At 43.0% G+C, this 9,370-nt stretch overlaps 1 pseudogene; it reads left to right on the top strand.

Annotated features, from left to right (window-relative positions):
• The first annotated feature begins 381 nt into the window (after nucleotides 1-381).
• LOC119327996 lies at nucleotides 382-6,350 on the top strand (annotated as a pseudogene).
• Nucleotides 6,351-9,370: the final 3,020 nt, after the last annotated feature.

The following is a 9,370-nucleotide window of genomic DNA, read 5'->3' as shown; positions in this document are numbered from 1 at the left end:
GAGAGATTTCGAGTTGCAATAGATCCACTGTACATCGACTGAGCTCGAAAGTCAAGACGAACCCAGAACCATACTTAATTTTAGTTGAAGTTATTATTACTACTATCTTATATAGTATACTCCTTGATCAACGCCTTGGATACAACGCCGTTGGTTAGCTAGAGACAACGATGGAGTGCTTCTTTACCCAAAAGAAAGAGATAATTAATTAGCGTCGCTTTCGGCAGATAGACAAAATAACTGAAGATAAATGTAGTAACGCCGACGAGATACCGGCCTCCAATTCCGGCGTCTCCATTTGGTACATAGTATAGGATTGGAGAGGAACTGTGGTCTACCTCCCTCCTGTATAAACAAGAACTGACGCCGAGACCTCTTGCCATGGCCGCACCACCCTCCCTTTCCTGCCTTCTCGAGGAGCCTCGCCGACTGCCGCCACCACCACCACCCCAGGACGGGATTGGGCGGAGCTGCCACGGGATGTGTTGCTGGCGGTGCTCAGCAGGCTGGACCACATCGAGATCCTCATGGGGCCGGACATGGTGTGCAGCCCATGGCGCAGGGCTGGTACGGACGAGCCCGAGCTGTGGCGCCGCATCGATATGCGCTTTCACTATGCCGATGGCTTCTACCTCAACTCGAGGAAATTGCTTCAGATGGTGAGAGCTGCCATGAGGCGTAGTGCGGGTCGGTGCGAGGCCTTCTGGGGCGGGAGCTACGTCACAGAAAGGATTCTCTCCCTGGTCGGCAACGCGTAAGGATTTCTTGCTTGTTTACCTTTTCGATAAGGGTTGTGCTACCCGTTGGCCGGGTGATGTTTAGAAAATATCCGTCACCTTGGTAACTGTTGGATGGCGAGCTCGGCGACCGTCTGATTTTCTCTTCATTAGCGTGCACCAGCCTTTGCAACACGGCTCGTGTTGCACTCGACTCTTTGCAATACGAGCCTTGTTGCCTTCCTGCTGAACCTTTTTAAAAAAAAAAAACAAGACATGTATTTAAGAAACATAATGAAACAAGGCCTCTGTTGCAGAAATAGAAACTTTCATTGTTGCCCTTTTGTAATAAGGGTCTTGTTTTTCCGTTTCGAAAAAAAATAAGGGCCTTGTTTCACTGTCATCAGAAATCACTAAGTCTTACACACACCAACTATTACAAAGCAACAAGTCCCGGCCAGCATATTAGACGATGCACACCCCTGCAGGGTGATGGGGAATCAGAGTCTCACACCCCTTTAGGAATGCAAAAGCCTCGCAGCCTAGACGGGTTCAAAGCTAAGACTGGAGCTTAACCTAACAAACACTGATCTGAGAGGTCTCATAGGTCAAGTTCTCGAGTACGCACGTAACATCAATACTACTAAAGCATTCTCCAAAACGAACAATGCTACTAGAACAAGTTCAGCCGAAGAAACAAAGACCAGGGAGGAGCAAGACAAGTGAACAAAGGGAGAGCTCCCAGAGCAGCATTGCAGAGCCGTAATTCTATGCGCCATCCTCCATCCTAAAGTTGCTCGAAAGATGTCTCCTGTAATCTGCTCAACTTTTCTTACGCCCTCTGTCATTATTCTTCGACTTCTTGGGTTTATCTGCAACACGGGCCAATCATGTAACATTTTAATCATCATATTAACAGGTATACATGGATCAGATATCCTTTTCTTATCAAATACCACACTATTTTTAAGTTTCCACATAGTCCAGAAAACTGCTGCTATCCCCACTGCCACCAGGGATTTTTTTCTTCAGTTTTCCAAACTGCTTCAACCAAATCCCAAACAAATCATGAGTGCTGTCAGGCAATTGTTTTATATCAAAACCATATTGAATAATATTTCACATCATTTTCGTCATGGAACATTTCAAGAATATATGATTAACACTCTCAATATGCATACAAAATTGGCAAGTGTTATCTCACACCCACCCCCTACGAAACAGATTATCTCTAGTTAAAATACTATTATGCAAGACCAACCAAATAAAGACTTCCACCCTAGGTGGCATCTTAGTTTTCCGTAGGAATTTATGTGGGTATTTAATCCCATTCTCAATCAGGAATCTATAATAACATTTGACAATGTAGATTCCTTTTTTGTCTAAGGTCCAGGAAATTCTATCTCTGTCCCCACTCAAGACCACACCAGAACAACTACCTTAATATGCTCCCATTGTTCCAAAGAATCCCCATATAAGGTTCTTCTGAAACTAACATTACATAAACTCTTCTCAAACATATATTTGACATATTTATTTTTATCAAAACACAAGTTATATAATCGAGGGAAGTCATCTTTCAATGCTCTATCATTAACCCATCCATCTTCCCAAAATCTGACACTCTTCCCATTCCCAATTTCAAACCTACACACTAAAAGAAAATGATTTTTCTGCTTAGGGATCTAAGACCAGAACTGGGAGTCCCCCTATCTGTATTTGGCAGTTGCCAGGCCCTCTCCCTTCAAATATTTGTTGAGAAGGATATCTTGCCAGAGACCAATACTATTAAAGATTTTCCACCACCACTTTACCAATAATGCTTTATTCATTAAAGCTAAGTTTTGTATTCCCAATCCTCCCAAATCTTTAGGCCTACACACTTCAGACCAGCTCACCAGATGATATTTCCCTTTTTTCCTTCCTCTTCTTGCCATAAAAGTCTGGCTCTAAAATAATCCATCCTTTTATTTACCCCCACCGGGAGCCCATAAAAGGATATCATATAATAGGGAATCCCAGTGGGATAGGATTTTATCAAGGTGACCCTACTAGCCCTAGCTATAATCTTCCCTGCCAATTCTCACACTTCTTCTCCATTCTGCTTTCAGGGGGGCCCAACTTTTGTTTTTGATTCTTTTCTTGTGCAGGGGCAGCCCTAAATACTTCATTGGAAAACGTCCTATAGGGCAAGTAAATACTTGGGCAAAGCTTTATTAGCAACCTCCCCAAATAAGAACAACTCACCCTTATGAAAGTTAATTTCAATCCTGACATCTGTTCAAACAAACAGAATATAAATTTCAAATTATGTGCACTTTAAAAATCATCTTGCATTAGAAAGATTGTATCATCAGCATACTAAAGCGTGTTTATTCCTTTGTCAGTATTTTCCTCTAATACCCCTTTCACCAGACCACTTGCTTTAGCCCTATTCGTCAAAATAGCTAGTGCATCAACAGTCATAGCAAAAATCAAGGGTGAAATGGAGCCCCCTTGCCTCATACCTTTGTGTGTAGGAAATATTTCCCAATATTATCATCTACCTTAACATGCACCCCCCCTGATAGTATGCATTATCCTGTCAGTCCACTTATTTGGGAATCCTTTTGTTTTTAACATTTGTAGAACAAAAGGCCACTTCACTTTATCATATGCTTTTTCGAAATCTACCTTAAAGAGCAGAGCACTCTGCTTTTTCTATGGATACTATTCAAAGCCTTATGCAACATGAGAACCCCTTCCATAATGTATCTCCACTTAACAAATGCAGTTTGTATAGGGGATATGACTTCATTAGCAACTCCATTTAATCTGTTCATTAGCACCTTATTAAAGATTTTGAATATAACACTCAGTAGACATATTGGTCTGAACTTTTGAATATGATTAGCCTCTTTAGTCTTAGGGACTAGTGTGATAATGTCATGGTTTAATCTAGATATATCCATGTTACCACTATGGAAATCATCAAAGAGTTCTTTAATATCATTTTTAATGAGATCCCAAAAATAATAATAAAATTCAGCAGTGAAACCATCAGAGCCTGGAGACTTGTTATGTGCCATATCAAAAACAACAGTTTTAATTTATTCCATTGTGAACTTAGTAGTCAACCTATCTCCAGCCCCTCTGGGTATATTGGCAACATTATTAGTGCCCAGAGCAATGTTTAATCTTTCTGGATGTCCAAATAAGTTTTTATAATAATTTGTGATATACTCCATAATGTTTTTCTCCCCCTCTATCTTTCCTTCATCCTGATCCAAACTATTGATTTTATTTTTCCTCCTTCTGCCATTAGCTTTAGCATGAAATAATTTGGTATGACTATCTCCTTCTAGCAGCTCATCAATTTTTGCTCTTTGTTTCCATTTTGCCTCCTCCTGTTTCAAAAGCCTACCTAGTTGAGATCTTAGCTCCATTTATTCCTACCAATCAGCAACAGTTAATCGACGAACCTCACATCTTTTATCAATATCATCCAATTGTCTCAAAATATATTTTCAGCTCTTTATACCCGGCATTCATATTTCTACTCCACCCTTTTAGTTTAGGTCTCAAATTCCTCATTTTTTCCTGCCATCTTTCAATACTAGACCCCATTATATTAGGATAATTCCAAGGGTCTATTACAATTTTGTCCAACTCGTCCCTTAGAAACCAGGAATTTTCAAACCTGAATATTGGATCAGTTTTAGGCAAATCCCCTATATCCATAAGCACGGGAGTGTGATCAGATTTCTCCCTATCTAGAGTTGTCACTTTAGTCATACGGTAATTTTCCTCCCAATCAACACAACATAAAATCATGTCTAATTTTCAAAGTAGGGTTAGGTAGATTATTGTCCTAGTTATATTTTCTACCATGTAAATCAAGTTCTCTCAAGCCAGCATGTTCTATGATAACATTGAAAATGAAACTCCAATGTCTGGTAGTTTCACGCTTGTTTTTATCTAAAGTTTTTCTGATTATATTAAAATCCCCTCCAATGAGGATGGGATTTATACAAGCATGTATTTCCCTAGAGAGTTCAGCTAAAAAACTAGCTTTTCTCTCAGGCTATGCATCCCCATATATCAACACCAGGTCCCATATAAACCTAGTTTTAACATCATGCACATTCATTTTGATATAATATTCCCACTCGTCTTCAGAGATCACATCTAGAGGAGTATAGTTAACCCCCAATAAAAGCCCCCTAGTTTCCCCCTGGCTGGTACAAAGTGCTAATGAAAATCCCTGCAAGCACAAATTGCTTGCAAATCATTTCTAGAATAACTTTGTCTCATGGTCTCCTGTAAACCCAGAAAGTCAGCTTTCATATCCATCACCATTTCCCTCAAAAACCTCCTTTTTAAATCCCCCCAAAACCTCACATATTCCAAAAAACACCTCTCATTAGCAGGAAGAAAGGACTATTTCTTCTTCTTCCCTAGTTTATTAAAAGAATTAATACCAAGATTAGATTTTCCTTTAGAATTCTGGTAGGTTCTGCTTTTATTCTTCCCTTTCTTATGTGAGTAAAGATGTTTAGCTTGTTCCCAAACTTTATCTTCCTCATCCTCTCTATCAGAATCTTCTTCCGCTTCTAACAAGTCTTTAATATCATGTTCCCATGTTTCAATTACATGGACCTCCTCTTCAATGTGATGGAGTTTTCTTTAGAATTATTACTGAGCCACAAGTCAATTCTAACCTGTTCTATTTTTTAATGAGATTGATACTATAATCAATCATATCAATTTGTGTCCCCAGATCCACACCTACCCCAAAAGCTATTTCTAGCAATTTATTTTTGTGTGTATTAATGAAAGTAGGAATGATGGAGTCACCATATTCATCCTTGCTAGCAGCTCCCTCCCTAGCCATGCCTTCAACATTCAGGTCTTCCTTGCCTTTCAGCCTTCCACATCTTCTGAGCATCTCAACATCTTTACTTTCCTCAAGCTCCCCTTTCCTAGATTTTTCCAATCTTTTCCCAAATGACTCTTCTAATTTACTGTCAAGTTTTAATTTATAGTCGGCTTCTCTCTACTTTGCAGGGCGCCATCCTTGAAGAGCCTTCGACTCATCGAGTGCCGTGACATTGTGGACTCGGCCTTCAAGGCGGTGATCACAAAGTTCCCCATGCTTGAGGAGTTAGAGATATCAAATTGTATGCACCGCTTCCCAGAAACACTTGAAGTCATAGGGGATGCCTGCCCTCTACTGAAGCGCTTTCGACTGAGCCAAAGGTCCTTCTACAGTGAAATCGTAGATGACAGCGCAGCCATGGCGATCGCTAGCATGTCGGAGTTGCGGTCGTTGCAGCTCACGGCTAATTCGCTCACCAACAGTGGTTTGGAACTCATCCTTAATGGTTGCCCGCTCCTAGAGTCTCTCGACATCCGGTCTTGTTACCATATTTGCATGGACAATGAAATGCAAGCAAAGTGTGCTAGGATCAAGACTTTGAGGCATCCTGAAGACTCCATGGATGATTATGACCTGTCGTTTAATTATACAATTCCCAGACCATGCTGGTCTGCCGAACCAATCGAATACTCTATGGGCTGTCAAAGTCCTTACTAGTGTTCATGGTATGTACCGACAGAACAACCACCCTGCATTTGCTTTGAGATTCGTGTAATTGTGACCCACAGTACATTTGTATTTGTTGTATTCCTTGTGCCTCTCATATGTACATCAATTTGAAGTTATTTCATGAACTTTTACTGGTAATCAAGTTCGTGCAGGTAAATGGGTGACATTATTGCTGCTCTGGTCCAATTGTAGTCTCTTTATAGTGTTAGAAATATAATTGGGTTTAAATTAGAGATAAGGAGATAGAGATAGAATTAGTTTAAACCACATGTAACTTGTCTTGTACTCCAAGTCTCTACCCCTTTTATACTATATATATATATATATATATATATATATATATATATATATATATATATATATATATATATATATCCCACACCTGGGTCAGATCAATACAACAACATAATATTCAATCATCCTACAATTTCCACATGGTATTAGAGCGGTTAGTCTCATGATGCCGATCCTAGGTTCCTATTCTACTTCCGCAGCGCGCCGCCCCAGGGAGATTAATCTCTCTTCCCGGGGGCGCGGCACCCGATCGATCAAAAGATTAGATCGGTTCCATAGATTATAGATTAGATCAGTTTCATATATTAAGTCAATTCTAATTTTCGAAATTCTATTAGATTAGTTTCTCTTTAGCCACAAATAAATCTGAGGATCCTTAAATTCTGGTGAAAATCAGCGCAAGGTTTGTCGCGGCGACCTCACCCACGCAGCCGCTTGAAGTCACGGGGGCAGCGGACAGCTGACGATCCCACGCGGGGCTTCCTGCGTCATCGTCTACATCGAAGCAAATCGGCATCTCGACGGCCTCGACAATACATATACGGCTCCACGGCTCTGACAGTATCTGCATCAGGCCGGGACGAGCCGGCACGAACTTCGTCAAGCCACGGTGACCAGGCCCAGCCGCAACGACGACGCTCGCGTCCCGATCACGGGAGGCCGAAACCTCCGCGAGCAATTGACTCCACGTGCGGAAACTGCAGCGCGTATTCCTGCAGCGGCTCCGCGACCTCGATCCAATCTACATTGACCTCTTCTGCATCAGAACAATGTCGCGTCGATCTGGCCGATAGGTCGGCCTCGTCCAAGCAATTGCGGGTCTGTTTGATTGGTGACTAGTGTGGCCAAGCCAAAGTGTGGCTAGTCACACAAGTATGGCAAGCCACACAAGTGTGGCTAAGAAATTGGACGCCAAATTTTAGCAAAAGTTGGCAAAAACAATGTTTCTATGACAAATGAGTCATATAGATAATAAAATGTGGCAAGCCAAAGTGTGGCAAAACCAAACATATGCCAACTAAACTGTGACTGCTAAATTTTGGCTTGGCAAACTATGACTAATAACCAAACAGCCCCTGCATCTCCGACACCAGGCTGTCACGATCACGGCCGCGGCCACAGGTGCGCGCCGCCCGCAAGGCTAGGCCAACACCGAGCGCATGCGAACACGCGGGCGCCGTCGGATGCCATGCACGCAGGTACCAAGTGCACGTCACGGCCATCCAAGGGAATTTTTATGGTATGCATGCTTGCAGCCTGACGGTGACTGCAAGCCGGGCTACCACCTCGGCTTTAACTCGCCCGTTACGCACCAGCGCTGCCACAGATCCGAAGGCCGCAGCAACCACGCGCGCGAACGACGCGCGACCCATCGACTGGACCTGCTGAACCCTCCACCGACATACACCAGAGTACCAGACGATCTACTCCTCTGCCAACCCTACCATGCTCGAAGCTGTACAACTACGTCAGGCTACGAGCCAACATATTTCTTCCGCACAACATGGCATCGACACATTGTTACCGTGGAGGACGCCTTCAAGCGACTTCATCGTCGACACGCCGCTGCAACGTCATCACCGATACTTCATCGCCAAGGTCTTCTCAGCGTGGTCTTCACCAACATCTTCGTCAACACACCGTTGCCGCCTCGTTCACGAGATGAACACTTAGCGTCTTCTGACAAACTTTTCTGCAAGACGCGACCTCGACGACGGCAATGACCACGTCACGACGACGGCATCGACTGCATCATTCACGACAGCACAACTACATCGATACGGCGTCACTACAGTGACGACCCTACACGGTCACACGGTTCTGGCAAAACCGATGTGTGCTCGATGGGCTTCCCCTGGTCTTAGCAAAATCGGTGGACTCATCACCGACGGCACCCTCTGACATCCGCAAGGTGCATCGTCCACGTCTGCAGCTCCGTCATAGCGCATTTTTTTGCGCCTCCGGCTTTGTGCGGCTTCATCATCCACGAAGACCACACCATCGACCATGACTACCTTGATCACGGCTACATCATCATGATCGGCTACCTCGACATTAATGGCTACGTCTACAGCAACTCATCGGCAACAACTCCAGTCAACAACGTCCGCCTCGTCACTTGCGTCCACGACACTCCCCCGTGACTGCGGGAGGGAATAGAGGAGAAGGCAGGAAGGCACCAGAAGGGGACACAGTCACCGCCCTAGGTGCCAACCCATTAGAGACGCAGTTGATGATGACGCGGCAGAGAAGACGACGAAAGCGCAAGACTTCAAATCCAGTCGTACTCGTCTGCTTCACTCCCGCTACGACTGAGGGGGAATGTTAGAAATATAATTGGGTTTAAGTTAGAGATAAGGAGATAGAGATAGAATTAGTTTAAACCACATGTAACTTGTCTTGTACTCCAAGTCTCTACCCCTCTTGTACTATATATATATATATATATCCCACACCTGGGTCAGATCAATACAACAACATAATATTCAATCATCCTACAATTTCCATATATAGAAGTCTTGCTAGTTTTTCCTCTTACAAAGCTTGATACTACCAGGAAGACGACTCCAAGAAATTTCATTGTAGCTCCTAGATGTAGGAGTTACTTTGTAATTTCTTGGATCATGGATCCAACACAATGTACCTGTAGTTACAGGTTGCGTGTACTAAAAAAGTTACTGGTGTTTCTAAAAGAAATGTAAACTCAAAGGTCACGCCATCATTTTTAGCTGAGATGACATAAGGTGTTGGATGACTCTGTCATTCTCTATCC

This window comes from Triticum dicoccoides, chromosome 7A, assembly GCF_002162155.2.
Source record: "Triticum dicoccoides isolate Atlit2015 ecotype Zavitan chromosome 7A, WEW_v2.0, whole genome shotgun sequence".
NCBI classification, from domain to species: Eukaryota; Viridiplantae; Streptophyta; class Magnoliopsida; order Poales; family Poaceae; genus Triticum; species Triticum dicoccoides.
Note: the sequence above shows the minus strand (reverse complement) of the source record. Positions and strands in the feature narration are given on the sequence as shown.